This window comes from Neomonachus schauinslandi, chromosome 8 (assembly GCF_002201575.2).
Source record: "Neomonachus schauinslandi chromosome 8, ASM220157v2, whole genome shotgun sequence".
NCBI lineage: Eukaryota > Metazoa > Chordata > Mammalia > Carnivora > Phocidae > Neomonachus > Neomonachus schauinslandi.
Genome location: NC_058410.1, coordinates 24,407,256 through 24,423,403, shown reverse-complemented (window position 1 = coordinate 24,423,403; position 16,148 = coordinate 24,407,256).

The following is a 16,148-nucleotide window of genomic DNA, read 5'->3' as shown; positions in this document are numbered from 1 at the left end:
TGAAAATCCAGCTTTGGAGTTGGAAATGGCAAAAAATAAGTAGAGTGTCAGTCCCAAAGAAATGGGCTGATCTTTGGGATAAAATTTCTGTCCTTGGATGAAGTAAGGTACGGGAGCTAAACAGAATGCAGGTAAGAGGATGTAGGCATCAGACCAACTTTGCACACTGGTCAGCACACAGGTAAATGGGTGCTGGAGTCATACCCACATGGTAATCTCAGTAATCTAGAGCATTCTCAAGAGGCTCTGCACCCTGGGTCTTACTAGCTGCAAAATCATTTGTGGAGACATGCTAGAGAACAGAAATCAGTTAAAAAGTCTTGGATTTTGAAAAGTAAAAATCTTTCCCTCTCTGAATTGATCTGGGGATTGTAGCATTCCTAAGTGTGAAAACTCCTCAGTGAATTTGCTTGCAATGACTTGGGAGGAGCAAAGGCCAAGGATCCAGCACTGATGTAGTATCCATCCAATAGCAAAAGTAGATTTACACAAAGAAGATGAAAGATATGACTACTGAGGCATATGCACTTTTCCTTCTAAGCATTCACAAAGAAAATAAAAACACCAACTCAACAAACCTTTTTATCTATTGTTAATTTGGCTTACAGTATTTGTGTGCTTTCACACTTTGGTGATCAGTGAAATGACTCCTTCGTGATTTAGTACCATTATCAAACCAAAGATGTCATACTTCTACAGCCTCTGTGCACAGACCCTCCTCTTCTTTGCTTCTGCACTTTTTTTCCCTTTCCTTTCCCTTTCCCTTTCTCTTCTCTTCTCTTTTCTTTTCTTCCTTTTCTTTTTCTTTCTTAAGTAGGCTCCATGGCAGTGTGGAGACCAAGGTGGGGTTTGAAATCACGAGCCTTAGATCAAGACCTGAGCTGAGATCAAGAGTTGGATGCTCAACCGATTGAGCCAGGAACCCCAGGCTCTGCACTTCTGTCAAGCAACAGGATTTTTTGTTTTTTGTTTTTTGTTTACTTCTCAATCAGTGGCTCAAGCATCTAACAATAAAAGGCATAAGGATAGTCCTAGGGGGGTTATCTACTTGGTACAACATCATGACAGATAGAGAGTAATGTTCACCAAATAGCTGTCAAATGAATATGACCTCTCATCCTAGATAGATAATAAAAACCTAATGACTGTACCAATTACTACTGCTGAAAAACAGTGTAACCCGAAATTTAGCAGTTAAAAAAAATTATTTTGCTTACAATTTTCTGGGTCAGGAATTTCAAAACACCTTGGCTGGGCAGTTCTCACTTGGGTTCTTTCATGGAGTTTCAGTCTGATGTTAAGTGGGGTCAGGTTATCTGAAGATTTGTTTAGGTTGGATATCTAATATGGCTCACTCACATGGCTAGCAGCTGAAGCTTGTTTATTCTTTGGGACTGTTGACTAGTGGTTCTACAGGTGGCCTTTTCCAGCAGGTTGGTAACAGGATAGGGACAATGCTTACATGTGGTGGTAAGACCTAGACTAAATTCCCAGAGAACCAAGAGGATGCGGCATCACCTTGTATAACTTACCCTTAGAAACCACACAGTGGCACTTCTACTATAATCTATCCATCAAGGGAGTCACAAGTCCACTTAAATTCAAGAAAAGGAAAGAGAGAACTTACCTCTTGATGGTAGGAGATTTGTGAAGTTTTGATTTGTGGACATGCTTTAAAACTGACACAATGACTAATATATCATTAGGCAATAAAGATTTATTCTAAACTAAACTGAGATGTCCACAGGCTTCATTCAGAGAGAAAATGTAGAGATTTCAAATAGCTGAATTAACTATTATTAAAATGTTACATGTTATTTTAATGCATATTTTCAATACACCATAAAATAGGCATAAAACCAAGAGAAATTTTTTAAAAAAATTTATTTACCTATTTGAGAGAGATAGAGCGAGCAAGAGGGAGCATGAACAGGGGGAGGGAGAGGGAGAAGCAGGCTCCCCTGCTGAGCAGGGAGCCTGATGTGGGGCTCGATCCCAGGACTCTGGGACCATGACCTGAGCCAAAGGCAGATGCTTAACTGATTGAATCACCCAGGTGCACCCAGAGAGAAATTTTTAATTAAAATATCTGATTCAAAGAACACCAGAAAAAAAATTTATTTATTAAAGCGATGTCCTATCTAAAATATCAAGTTTAAACATTGATAGAGAATTAATCCTGTAATAACCAGCTACGTGGGCCTAGCTTTAAATAAATGTAACCTTTACTTAAATGGTCAACATTCTACCAGTAGGGAAAAAAGAATCTAACCAGCCATGTTTAATCAATCCTCCCTATTAAAGTGTCTTAAATTGTAGTGGTAATCGTGGAAAGGTTTTATATATGAAGTCAATGAAACACAATGGAAGAAAACATATTTTAAATTAAAATTCTATGTGTTACTTTTTAAATATGTCATCTAATGTGTCACTGACTAAATAATTGAGAGTGAAATAAAATGTCTGCTGCCATTGTAGAGATGATTGGGGACACCTACCCATACGTTGCAAAAAAGAGTAGCATGCCTTAGATGCTGTTCTTTCCTCTATTCTTAAATACAATAGGAAAAAACACCTTGTAATGATTTCTAGGTGAAAATTTCTACATTAGCAATTGTTTACAAACTGCATAAGAAAAAACTATTTACAGATATTCATATATTTAGATAATATTTGCTGCACAAATTCATCTATTTATTAAATGGTTTATGAATACACAGAGCTTTTTTTATTCATAATTGATTAAATTTGTTATTTAGAGAGTGATTATTTCTGAAGTTATTTCTAGGATTTTACAAAGCTCCAAAGGAGATTCCACATTTCTTTAAAAAAAATCCATACAATGCAAAGTCAATCTTTAAAGGGAAGCAGTAAGGATTTGAGTGCTATTATGTTCTGCTTATTTGTTTGAAGATTTGAGTCTTACAAGAAAATTAGTAAGGTCGTAAAGCATATCTTTTCCTTGCTTCTCACCATCTTTACCAATATCTAATATGCCTTGCAGTGAAAATGCTGCTTCTGTAAACAGAATATGGAATTCATTTGTGAGTAGTGTTTTTGCTCTGTATAGTACTAGTGATAGAAACATTTGGTTTGAAGCCAAAAGATACTATTTTAGGCTCAGTATAATCTTCCAGCTGTTGTTGGGGAAAGCATGTTACACTTCCCCACCCATCACACTGACATGCTCATCTATACACTTATATTTTGCTGTTTTTTCAAATCAGTGATGCAGCTGCCACAGTATGCCTCCTCCTTCTAGCAGGTGGTAAATTATTCTCTACATAAAATGACATCATTCCCTATCTCACAGAAAACATGCCCTCTGAGCTGTGGAAAAGGCAGAACTATTATGGAAAACAAAATTTGGATGAATTTACCACATTGTAGTTGGTGAAACTACATCATATATTTTAGAGAATCAACAACTAAAGGCAATAAAATCAAGTTATTAATAATATTTGGAAAAGAATCAGTAAAATATAAAGATTTCAATAATTGAAATAGTAATATTTTGCCTTCTTTGGAATCAATGCTACAGTAAACATAACTTATTTGTGTGGCCCTACTCCTATCTTCCCCAACAGAAAAAAAAAATCGTGTTATACTTAAGATAATTTCATTGATTATGAGGTTACAGTTAAGTGATGATTTGGTGATACGTTTACTAAGCAAAACCATAATAAAAATTTCCATTTGCGTTATACTGGCTCAAAACTTTTTTCCTCTCAGAAACCTTTTTAATAGTTAATAAAAACAGCTTTTGGCTGACATTCATTTCTAAATGAATAAGAAGTATTTCATTTTTTTAAAAACCAAGATAGAGTAAGAAATGATGTCAGAAAATATAGATCCAAATGGACTATCCAGTTACTTACTGTAGAGAAGTGATCCTATAAATGAGCCAGTAACATTATAATATTTACCATGAATTAATCATTTCTTTAATAATTTATCTGACATAGATGAATCAGCATATTTGTGCAATATATTGTAAATATTTTAAACACAAATACCCATAAATGAATCATCTTGATGTATACTTAGCAATATTTTCTTTCATAAATCTGTTCATCTCTTAGTTATCCTCAAATGTCATAAAAAACTGTAGAATAAGAGATCATTAGTTCTAACCTCTACTTAGTTATAGAAATAATTCCTCATAACACTTATGTGGGGTTTAAAAGGAGCTGGATTTTCAACACATACAGTAACAATTGTATGTATTACTTCATATAAAATAAAAGTATGTCTGGATAAGAAGAAACTTAAATTTTTCAGAGGTGAAAGAGATCAGTTTTATTTTTTTATTTTTTTTAAAGCTTTTATTTATTTATTTGAGAGAGAGAATGAGATAGAGAGAGCATGAGAGGGAGGAGGGTCAGAGGGAGAAGCAGACTCCCTGCCGAGCAGGGAGCCCGATGCGGGACTCGATCCCAGGACTCCAGGATCATGACCTGAGCCGAAGGCAGTTGCTTAACCAACTGAGCCACCCAGGCGCCCCAGTTTTAAATTTATACTAGTGTTAGGAGAAACCAAATGTCCTCAGTAATAAACGGCATTAAGAATGATTGGCAAGCCCACTAAAGCTGAGAAACATATTCCATGATGAAGGTCTACTGATTAGCAAAGTGGAAGGAGAAGGGCTGATGGTATGATTTTGCTGGATAGCTGTTCACTTATCTATCATATCCTTTCTGGAGGATGCTATAAGATATCATAGGAAAATGTTTCCAATATCTAAGAGTTTTCTAACAAGATAGACCCAAGAAGATGAGCGATAATAGATGGTGGTTATCTAATATAGGAGAAACCTGTCTCTAATTAGTCTTAGCACAAGAGGTCCTAGTGAACCTTTTTTAAATGGATGCAAGAATGAAGAAACTATTCTTTAAAAGGGAGTTAAAAGTAACATCTCTCTGTGCTAAGCCAGTAATTACCCCCTGAAGTCAGTGTTGCTGCCCTTTAAAATTTCCAGAAATTTTGCATAAAAATCAGAGTTAAATTATATTAGGTGGTAAACTGGTAACAGATATGTTGTTAGGAGTAATGTTTATGTTATATGGAGAAGTATTTTTAAAATTCTATTGCATTAAAAATCATATTCTAGTAGCAAATGTAAAATATTCACATAAACAAAAATAAGAAAATAAGACCCTTCCATGATTCTACCAACCAGATGTAACCATCATTATCACAGTAATGTATATCCTTTCAGCCATTTAGATAAATGTATTTGAAATCTCTAATTATTGGAGTTATAACATCAAATGGCTTTATTTTTCCTAATAATTACAAGAAATATAGCATTTAAACCAACCTTCATACTCACACAACTCACATCATCCTTTCTTACTGGTTAGCACCTTCTTCACTGGCATCTTACTCTGACTACATAATTTTCAGGTACTTTTAGTTACTAGAATATTATAATTGGGGAATTATTATGCAAACTCAAAATTGATCCAAAGCTTTGGTCCCTGTCTCTCAACATAGGCAGATCAATGACCCTAGTTCCTTGGAGTAAAAAAAGAAAGGTCATTTTCTTGCACTGAAATGTTTCTTCGTCTTCCCTCTTCTATTTGTTCTTCAGGCTTTGTCACCCCTAAGTGCTAAAGGTGTCAGGTCCCAATTGTTATCAGTTCATTGTTGGCTGTGTGAATTTAGAAATTGTGTAGTTAGCAACTTTTGAACTTAACTTTATGTCTTAGGCACAATTTTGAGACATTGGGAAAAGTGTTACTTAGCTACACACACACACACACACACCTATTTTTTAATGGAAATTACTATACAGATTGCTTTGTGATCTATTTTTAACATGAATTTTATCTTGAACATTGTTTTATATTAATCTCCACCAACAAAAACTTTTATTTATCTTTTCCATGTTATAAGGATAATATGTGCTTCTTTCAATAAGTGAAACATTATAAAATCTATAAAGGCCAAGCTAATTATTTTTCTCTGCTTCTATTTACCACCTAATTGATATAACCAATGTGAATAGCCTAATATGCATGCTTTCACTTTTTTTCTTGCTCATAAATAGTTATGCAAGCATATAGATTCACATATAGGATATCCAGTATATTCTTTGTTTTTAAAGTTACATATATGACATATATAATGCCCAGCAACTTTTTCACTGAAAAATAGATTCCCCATAAGTTGAAAGAGAAAGATTTAACAGGTTTTCAAATAATCTACTACAAAAACACATTCACATAGGCAAATATAATTTTATATAAATTGATTTTACTCTTGCGCACAGCATTTTCTTTCCCTCTCTTCCCCTAGGTGGTCTGTGCTAAAATCCTAGGGTATATACTCCTGTTCTTTTTGAATTTTTTTCATAGTCTTCAGTACATATATTCACCCACACACACACACCTGCATTTGGGTATAAAATAGAGCAACCGATAACTTCAAACACCCTCTTCTGCGTACTACCTTCAAAAAAAAAATCAACAGTAAGGCCTGAAATGATAATTGAGAAGGGTCAGTTCAAATATACAGCTCCTCCTCAGATTCTTGGTGGCATACCAAGACTCAGGACATTTATGGGGCCAAGGTAAATCTTTTTTTCATGATGTCCAATAACCCATACCTCTCTGAAGGGTAACAGTCTCTAGGACTTAACAATATTCAGACTCACTCTTAATCTATCCAGGTTGTCCCTCAAGCTTCTAGGTTACCAAGATCCTATAATTCCAAATATTCTTAAATTATTCAGGATCCACGTTACTTTTCTCTGGGTTGTATTAAGGTATTCATGCATAATAAGACTAAATGCAGGGGTGCCTGGGTGGCTCAGTCGTTAAGCGTCTGCCTTCGGCTCAGGTCATGATCCCAGGGTCCTGGGATCAAGCCCCGCATCGGGCTCCTTTCTCCGCGGGAAGCCTGCTTCTCCCTTTCCCACTCCCCCTACTTGTGTTCCCTCTCTCGCTGTGTCTCTTTCTATCAAATAAATAAATAAAATCTTAAAAAAAAAAAAAAGACTAAATGCAACAGATAGGTTTGAAAGTAACTGTGGAAAGTTTTATAAAAAATCACATTTATGGATAAAATTCCCTTCATTTGCTTTTATAAGCCTATATTAATTTTTTAATTTTATAATAAATAATATTTTGTATTGCAAATATTACCGGTTAGAAATGCTAGATTGGCTGTTATGGAAAGATAAAGAGATGATTAAGACCTCAATTATTTGATAAGCTACCTACTGTGATCAAAACTTCCTGAGAGAAATATAAAGTTGGCACATCACAAGTGCATCCACACTATGAATTACAACAAAACCTTAATCCCAAACCCTTTGTGAAGTCTTCTCAGACATAAGATAAGAATAAAATAGCTAGTTTTGGCTCCTTTATCTGTGTTTCACATATGAAAAATGGCATTTCTTGTTGAGGGAGTAAATATCCAGACTATGGAAAAAAAGAGCCCAGGATAGGCCCATCTCTACTTCACTGGAAGTTCCCACCCATGGTAAAACAGATGGTTTGCTCTGTGAGTGTCTACCTCTGAGTGGAGTCTAGAGAAGGAAGTGAATGAGTGAGTATGCCACAGTGAGTACCTGAGTAGTTGAGTGTGTGTGTTTTGTAGGGTGATTGCTAGCAATGAGCTCCTCCTAGAGGTTATAGATTGAGTCTCCCAACCTATGAAGTTAAAATTGTTAAGAAACTAAATACAATGTCAGGTATACATATGTTCTATTAGTATACATGTATGTGTATACAGAAAACCAAAGATTTTTTTTCTATATATATAAGACTACTGTCTTCTAAGGTTGGCTCTTCAACATTTAGATCTGTTATAAAGTCACAGTAAGTCAGATCTAGAAGGGAAAATAAAAGTTATCTTGGGGCGCCTGGGTGGCTCAGTTGGTTAAGCGACTGCCTTCGGCTCAGGTCATGATCCTGGAGTCCCTGGATCGAGTCCGGCATCGGGCTCCCTGCTCGGCAGGGAGTCTGCTTATCCCTCTGACCCTCCTCCCTCTCATGCTCTCTGTCTCTCATTCTCTCTCTCTCAAATAAATAAATAAAATCTTTAAAAAAAAAAAAAAGAAAAGTTATCTTGATCAATAATACCATTTTATGAAGAAGAAAAACACTGATTCTAGAAGACTTGAATTTGAAATTTACTTACTGTCAGAATAAAAATAAAAATCTGTGGACATATATCCCGTAAGCATTATGTTCTATTTTTGCATTTTTAGTATTCCTGTATATATATTTTTTAAGAGTTTCATTTTTTTTTAAGATTTTATTTATTTATTTGAGAGGGAGAGTGAGAGAGAGAGAGCACAAGAGGGGGGAGTGGGAGAGGGAGAAGCAGACTCCCTGTTGAGCAGGGAGCCTGATGCGGGACTCGATCCCGGGACTCCAGGATCATGACCTGAGCCGAAGGCAGTCGCTTAACCAACTGAGCCACCCAGGCGCCCATATTCCTGTATATTTTTAATTAAAGGGCTTCAAATTATATTTATTATAGGGTTTTAAGATAAATGTTTTTAAATTTACAAAATTATTATAAAGATAGTACAGAGAGTTCTAATAAACCTCACATCAAGTGTCCCCAATTATTAACAACTTATAATAATATGGTACATTTTTTACAGTTAACCAGTATTTTTACATTACTTTAAACTAAAGTCTATCCTTTATTCAGATTTCCTCAGTTTTTCATAATGTCCTTTCTCTGTTCTAGGATACCATGTTACAGGTCCTGTCTCCTTAGATTACTCTTGTTTGTGACAGTTTCTCAGAATTTCCTTGTTTTTCATGACTTGACAGTTTTCAGGATTACTGCTCAGGTATTTTGTAAAATGCCCCTCAGTAGGGATTTGTCTGAAGTTTCCCTCATGGTTAGAATTGGGTTATGTGTTTGGGTAGGATAATAGTGTTTTGTTTGGCCTTGGTGTAGTAATCACTTTAGATTTCCTTCTTTATGCCAAGTTTCCTAAGGAATGGCCTTCAGGGAGAATAACCCCTAGCAAAGGTGATCAGGAAGCTCAAAGTTTGTTAAGTGTTCAATGGTGCTTTAGACCTGTACACTTTCAGAAAGTTTCTATACTCACATAAATATTGTATTAGTTCATATCAAGCTATTCAATACTATATATGGAAAAGCAATTACCAAGTAAGTTAACTCAATTCTTAGCAAAGATAGAGTGGCTTTATAGATAAACATTCATTCTAATTTGACAAGGACATTCCCATGTTTTCACTGTTGTCCCATTGTTGTGTTTAATAGTCCTTCCCTCACAATCTTAAAAATGTTTCAGACTACAGGACAAATCATTTGGTTACGAATTCATTTCCTCTTGTTGCTATAACAAATTTCCACAAACTTAGTGGCTTAAAACAACAAAATTTCTTTTTGAGTTCTGGAGGTTGGAAGCCCAAAATCAGTTCCCCTGGGCTAAAATCATGATATATGCAGAGCTAAATTCTTTCTGGAACCTCTTGAGGAAAGCCCATTTCCTTGACTTTTTTCATTGACTTTTTGCACCCTTTCAGCAGTGACCTAACTGACATTTTCTGGGTCATTACATTTCTTTGTCGGCCTATGACCCTCTCACCTTCCTTTTATAGGGACCCTCGTAAATGGTTTGGCCCCACCTAGATAATCAAGGATAAACTCTCAATTTCAAGATATTTAATATCATGTTCAAAGTCTGTTTTGCTGTGTAATGTATTTATAAGTTTCAGGGATTAGTATATTGACATCTTTGGGAGGCCGTTATTCTGCCCAGCATACAACCTAGTAATGAAGAACAGGTAAAAAGTTAAAAGAAAATTTAGTTTGAGCTATGAAGAGTGAAGGTGTTGGGTCCAAGACTTAATTCTGTGTAATGCACTTAAATGCACCTCTCCATGCATTTCTACCATTTATCTGCTCTTAAGACATAGGAAGAGAAATTATGGAAGTTTATGAAACTTTTTGGTGGTAATTTGGGATAAAGAGAAGGCAATATAGTGTGAATTTATGGTCACATTTTGTTTATTAGACTAGACATCTATCATAACATTGGAATGTGGACCTAAGCAAAAGTATAGAGTGGCTGAACTCATATGGCAAAATAATAAATTTTCTGAACTGAATTTTTTTGAGCATTCCAGGGTTTCGTATCACTTCATCAGTTTTCTGCCATACTAATTTCATGACTTCTTACTAAAGTGAGAAACATATATTCCCAAAGTTAGACACCTACAGTTAGTTATTTCTTGGAAACAGGTTGGTAGATTCCTTGGAATGAATACGTTAAGCAGAGTAAGAGTGCCTCTCTATATGGCAGAGTAGATAATAAGTAGCCAAACAGGTAATAAAGCAAGATGGAATCCTTCCAAACACATGACTTTTTAAACCAATAGTCAATTTTTAACAGACCACTAAAGATATTTCCAAATGTGTAACTCAGAATTTCCATGTATATTTTAGATTAAAATAATTCAAAATCCTTCACAGTTAGATGAGTACCCATTCATGGATGAAGGCTGCTTTATTCTGCGGTCTATTAAAAATAGCCATTAAAACTGTGACCCTAGTTCTAATGAGAGGTGAGGTCTGAGTCCTCCCTAGAATCTACACTAAACTCTAATATTACAAAAATTATGCTGTAACAGTTTTGGCCACAGGAGGAGCCATGACGTAGAGTCTGATTAACATGAGGCCTCCATGCTGTGAGGAAATCTAACCTATGGTTGAGGCAATGCGTGTGTGGGGGTGGGTGGCGGACATAGGGATGTCCGATTAGTTCCCAGCTCTTCCTGTTATCTACAATCATCCAAGCTACTCTAGCCAGAGACACAGTTTTTGCAGAGCAGAGATCAACCATTTTTGTGGAGTCTTGTTCCATTTCTTGACCCCCAAAATTTTAAGAATAAGACCATGATTGTTTTTTATGATGCTAGATTTTGGTGTTTTATGTTATATAGCCAGCAGTAGTTAACCAATATACTCACAAAGTGCTTGCCTTTATTCTTGGGGAAAATCCCTTTGTTAACTGTTCTTTGCCCACCCTTCAAATATTTTTTTTGTTTGGTTTTGGAGTTATTCCAGTTGCCTTGTGCAGTTTTCACTGCTTGGTTGATCTTCAACTGATATTTTGTTTGGAATGTCTGATTAATTCTTGACTCTGGGTTTGATCCAGAAGTAAAAATTATGTTTTGTTTTCTACTTCCTTCTCTATCCCAAGGCTGACAGCTAGATTGATACCAGATTTAACCAGAAGTAAAAGTATGGACCAATCACTGATACATTTAGGATAGAACATTTTAATTTTATATTATGGTGACCTGACCTAAAGAGCTTTTAAAACTTAAAACTTATAAAATTTCTTTAACTCTTGCTTGAAAGGGAATACCACATTATTTATTTAAATTAGAAAAAAAAAAACACCTTTTGAATTTCTATTATCTTCAAAGTATTAGAGGACACAAAAATAACCATGTGATAGCTACTTTTAGTGGTTACAAAACTGAACAACAACCAAAATAGGACAAAAACCCTATTCTGAAACATAAATTTTACTGAGAGGGAGAGAAAAAATATACACATAAACAAATAAATAAATACATGATATGTCAGTTTGTGCTACACTTTATGGTAGCCACTGGCAACACATGGTGGTTTAAATTTAAATTAGGTTTAACTAAAACTAAATAGAATCTAAAATTCAGCTTCCCAGTCCTACTAGCTGCACTTCAAGTGCTCAACAGCCTTAGGTGGCCAGTGTCTATTACAGATTACAGAACCTTTCCATCTTTTGTAGGAAGTTCTATTGGCTGACATAGAAAATTAAAGCAAGGTAAGAAGAGGTGCTCACAATAATTTGAAAATTGAAAGAAACAAAAATATTTCTTAGTGTCTTTTACAGAGCATTATATACATCTTTTTTTTTTTTTTTTTTATCAAAAGTGTGTCACAAAGAGCAGAACACTCAAGGGCTGATTCATTTATCTTAGAGGCAAAAGAAGGAGGTGAATTTATTTTTCTTCAGCAGTCATTAAGGGTGCAGTTTAGAATTTTCTTAGTTTTCTTTTTAAAAATTCCTCTACAATAAAGAAAAAAAACAGTATACCAATGACAGTTTTCCCTACTTCTGTAGTATGAATTACACAGTGTTTAGAGGTGCTATGAAAGAGAAAATCTTGTTTGCATGTTTATGGCTGATTTTTTTAAAAAGTGAGAATGTTATAGTAACATTTGAATTTCTAGGGAAAAACATAACTGATAAAGCATGTCAAGAAGTTAGAATTTCAATTTAATAAATATCATTGAATAAGATAAATCAAACTTATCCCTAGGACTAATTTGATTTTAATTGTTTTTAGTTATTATCTTCTGCCTTTGGTTCATCAAGAAGATCTATACTTGTACCAAATTTTTATGAAATCATTATTACCTGCATATAAATATTTCTAAATTATGATCATATTATATTACCACTGAAATGTATTTTAGGTAGGGGCAGCTGACTGGCTCAGTCAGTAGAGCAAGCAACTCTTGATCTTGGGGTCATGATGTCTACACCCATCATGTTCGGTATAGATATTACTTAAAAAAACTTTTTTTAAATGTATTTTAGGTAAAATATTAACTAGGTGAAAAAGCTTACCACTGTACCACTGAATGAAAAAAAAAAAACATAAAATGCTACATTAGAGATTAGAAAGGACAATAATATATCATTCATAAAATTCAGGACAGAAACACATACCACACTTGAAATAAAAAGGAGCTTCTTTAACCAGATAAAAGTAGCTACCAAAAACTCCCAGTAAATTATCTGATATTAAATCAGAACCAATATAGTAATAAATGTCCAGTTTTATAAGATTTATTCTGCATATTATGAGAAGTCTTAGGTTTTATATTTTATAAGTAAAAAAAGAGCTGTAATTACTAGAAAGAAAGAAAAAACCTATCAATATTCACAAATAGCATTATATTCACAGAAATTTCAATACAAAATTCACCTAGATTTCTTTTCAACAAAAAATGTATATATTTTTTAAGATTTCATTTATGACAGAAACAATATGAGTTACTTATGAATAAAAATTTTAAAAAATATACATGCAAACTTTATGGAAAATATTTAAATATGTTGAAAGATACTAAGAATGTTGTGACTATATGAAAGAAAATACCACACTCACAAATAAAAACACATTTCATAAAGATTTATATTATCTTCAAATGATCTAAAGATTCAAAAGAATTCTAACCAAATTAAAAAAAAAAAAAAAAGACAAATGGACAAGCAGATTTCACAATGGAGGAGAAAAGAACCAATAAAAGTTAAGGCTCATGGAAGAAGAATGACAAGGTTGTGGTAAGGGACATTTTCTATACAGAGAATTATTACAAAATCATAATAATTAAGGGAAATGTTTTAGTTCAGAGATTAATAGGGCAATAAAAACAATGGAGATAAACAGACCTACCTATACAGATTTAATAGATAACTGATGTGATATTGTTTATTAGAATATTTTGCTTATCTCAACAAATGGTCCTGCGAATTTTAGTAACCCTCATGTTTTAAAAAGGGAATTTCATACCCATAACATCTAAAATAAAACTCAGAGGAAAGTGTGTCTTAAATAAGTTTACTGAATTTGTCAACTATAATAAAATTAAGACACATTTATCAAAATAACTATAGAGTAAAAGATAAGCCACACACCAGAAGAAGATATTTTCTTTTTTCTTTTTCTTTTTCTTTTTTAAAGATTTTATTTATTTATTTGAGAAAGAGAGAATGAGAGACAGAGAGCATGAGAGGGAGGAGGGTCAGAGGGAGAAGCAGACTCCCTGCCAAGCAGGGAGCCTGATGCGGGACTCGATCCTGGGACTCCAGGATCATGACCTGAGCCGAAGGCAGTCGCTTAACCAACTGAGCCACCCAGGCGCCCAGAAGGAGATATTTTCAACATCTAGCACAGAAAAAAAGATTATTTTCCAAGCTATATAAATATTTCCTACATACCCATAAGAAAAAACACCCAACCATATAGGAAAAATGGACGAATATGTAAATAGAAAAAAGGAAACATACAAATATGTTTCATCTCACTTCTTCACAGGAAAATGCAAATTAAACCCATAATGAGATCTCATACTACAGAACTAGATTGGTAAAAATTAAAATAGGCTGATGATACAAAATGTTGTCATGGATACAAATAGCAGGAATTCAAACTGCTGGGAGATTTGTAAATTATTATAAATACTCTGGAAAACCATTTGACAATATCTAGTCGAAGTAGACATATGTATATTTTAAGGCAAGATAATTTTATCCTTGGATAAAGCATATATTTATATTTATATGTACATTTAAAACAATTGAGAACCTTTTCTGTAACAGTTAAAAAGTGGGAGAAATCTGAATGCCTATCAACAATATAATGAACATATATATGTTAGTATATTCATATAGTGGGGATATTATATATGAAAATAAATGAACAACAGTTACACATATCAAAATAGATGTATTCTAACAAAATAAAGAGTGAAAAAAACATGCCCAGAAGAGTATGCATAGTATGATTTCAGCTAGGTAATTTTAAGAAAAAAAAAATTAAGTAATATATTACTTAGGGATAAGATAAATAGCTAGACAGGTAATATCTAGGCTTTTTTTTTTTTAAAGATTTTATTTTTATTTATTTGAGAGAGACAATGAGAAAGAGAGAGAGAGCACATATGAGGGGGGAGGGTCAGAGGGCGAAGCAGACTCCCTGCTGAGCAGGAAGCCCGATGCGGGACTCGATCCTGGAACTCCAGGATCGTGACCTGAGCCGAAGGCAGTCGCTTAACCAACTGAGCCACCCAGGCACACTAGGCTTTTATTTAAAAAAAACAAACAAACAACTAATATTGATGTCAATTCCACATCTGTCAACTGTGAGCTCAATATCTCACACAAATCTTCCTGATAATTATAAAAGCTATGTTATATATATTTTTTGAAAATCATTTCCATAATAGCATCTAGGAAGTATCAAAATAGTGAAGTTTCTTTGTATTGCGATATAGAATAGAAAGGGAAGCCAGAGAGATGGGTGATCATTTGGAAGCTTTTTTTTTTTTTTTTTTTTAACTGAAGAAGCTTGTTATTTTCCAAGGAGCCTAATGAATGCTTTCATGGGCTTCTTGGGGTTAGGGATCCATCAGGAATGAAGAGACTAGTAATCATCCTCTGTTTTGGGTTCGGAATCCCAAAGTGTTGCTCTAAAGTAAGATAAACAAGAACAAAATGTCCCTGACAGCAATACATTTGACTTTACATCATTGGGATGCCCTAGCACCTCAAGCAGTCAGGTGTCCTAAACCAACATAACTCAAGAACTAGGTAGAGGCAAACAAAAGTTCTTTCTGGCAGGAGAAAACATCATCTTATGCCTTACATTATTGCAACAAATAATTTTCAAATATAATGTCCTATAAACAATCAAAGATCACATACATTAAGAGACAAATGAGAACCAGTTTAAAAATAAAAAGACAAGAGAAACATCACTGGGGCACCTGAAAATACCAGTGCTTACTATGTTTAAGCACATAAAGCCAACAATAAAATATTTATAATGAAAGGTGACATTACATGGTTGGAAAATATAGGCATTCTGGAATTTAAAAATACAATACAGTTAGGAAATCAATGAACACTTTTATCAGTAGATTAAATAAAATTGAAATGAAATAAAATGGCATTTCTGTGGTATCAACAACACATAAATACAAAGAATTATAACAACATATTATGAAAAATTATATGCTAACCAGTTGGACAATCTAGGAAAAACAGATACATTTCTAGAAACATATAACCTTCCAAAGCTAAATCAAGAAATAGAAAATTGAATAGATGAATTACTACTAATGACATTGAATCAGTATTCAAAAAACTACTAACAAATAAAACTACAGGACCAGATGGCTTCACAGGTGAATTTTACTGAACATTTAATACCTATTTTTCTCAAACAATTCCAAAAAATAGAAAGGAAAGAAAACTTCTAAATTCATCCTATAAGGCCAGCATTATCTTCTTACCAAAACCAGATAAAGACACAAAATGAAAGAAAGAAAGAAAGAAAGAAAGAAAGAAAGAAAGAAAGAAAGAA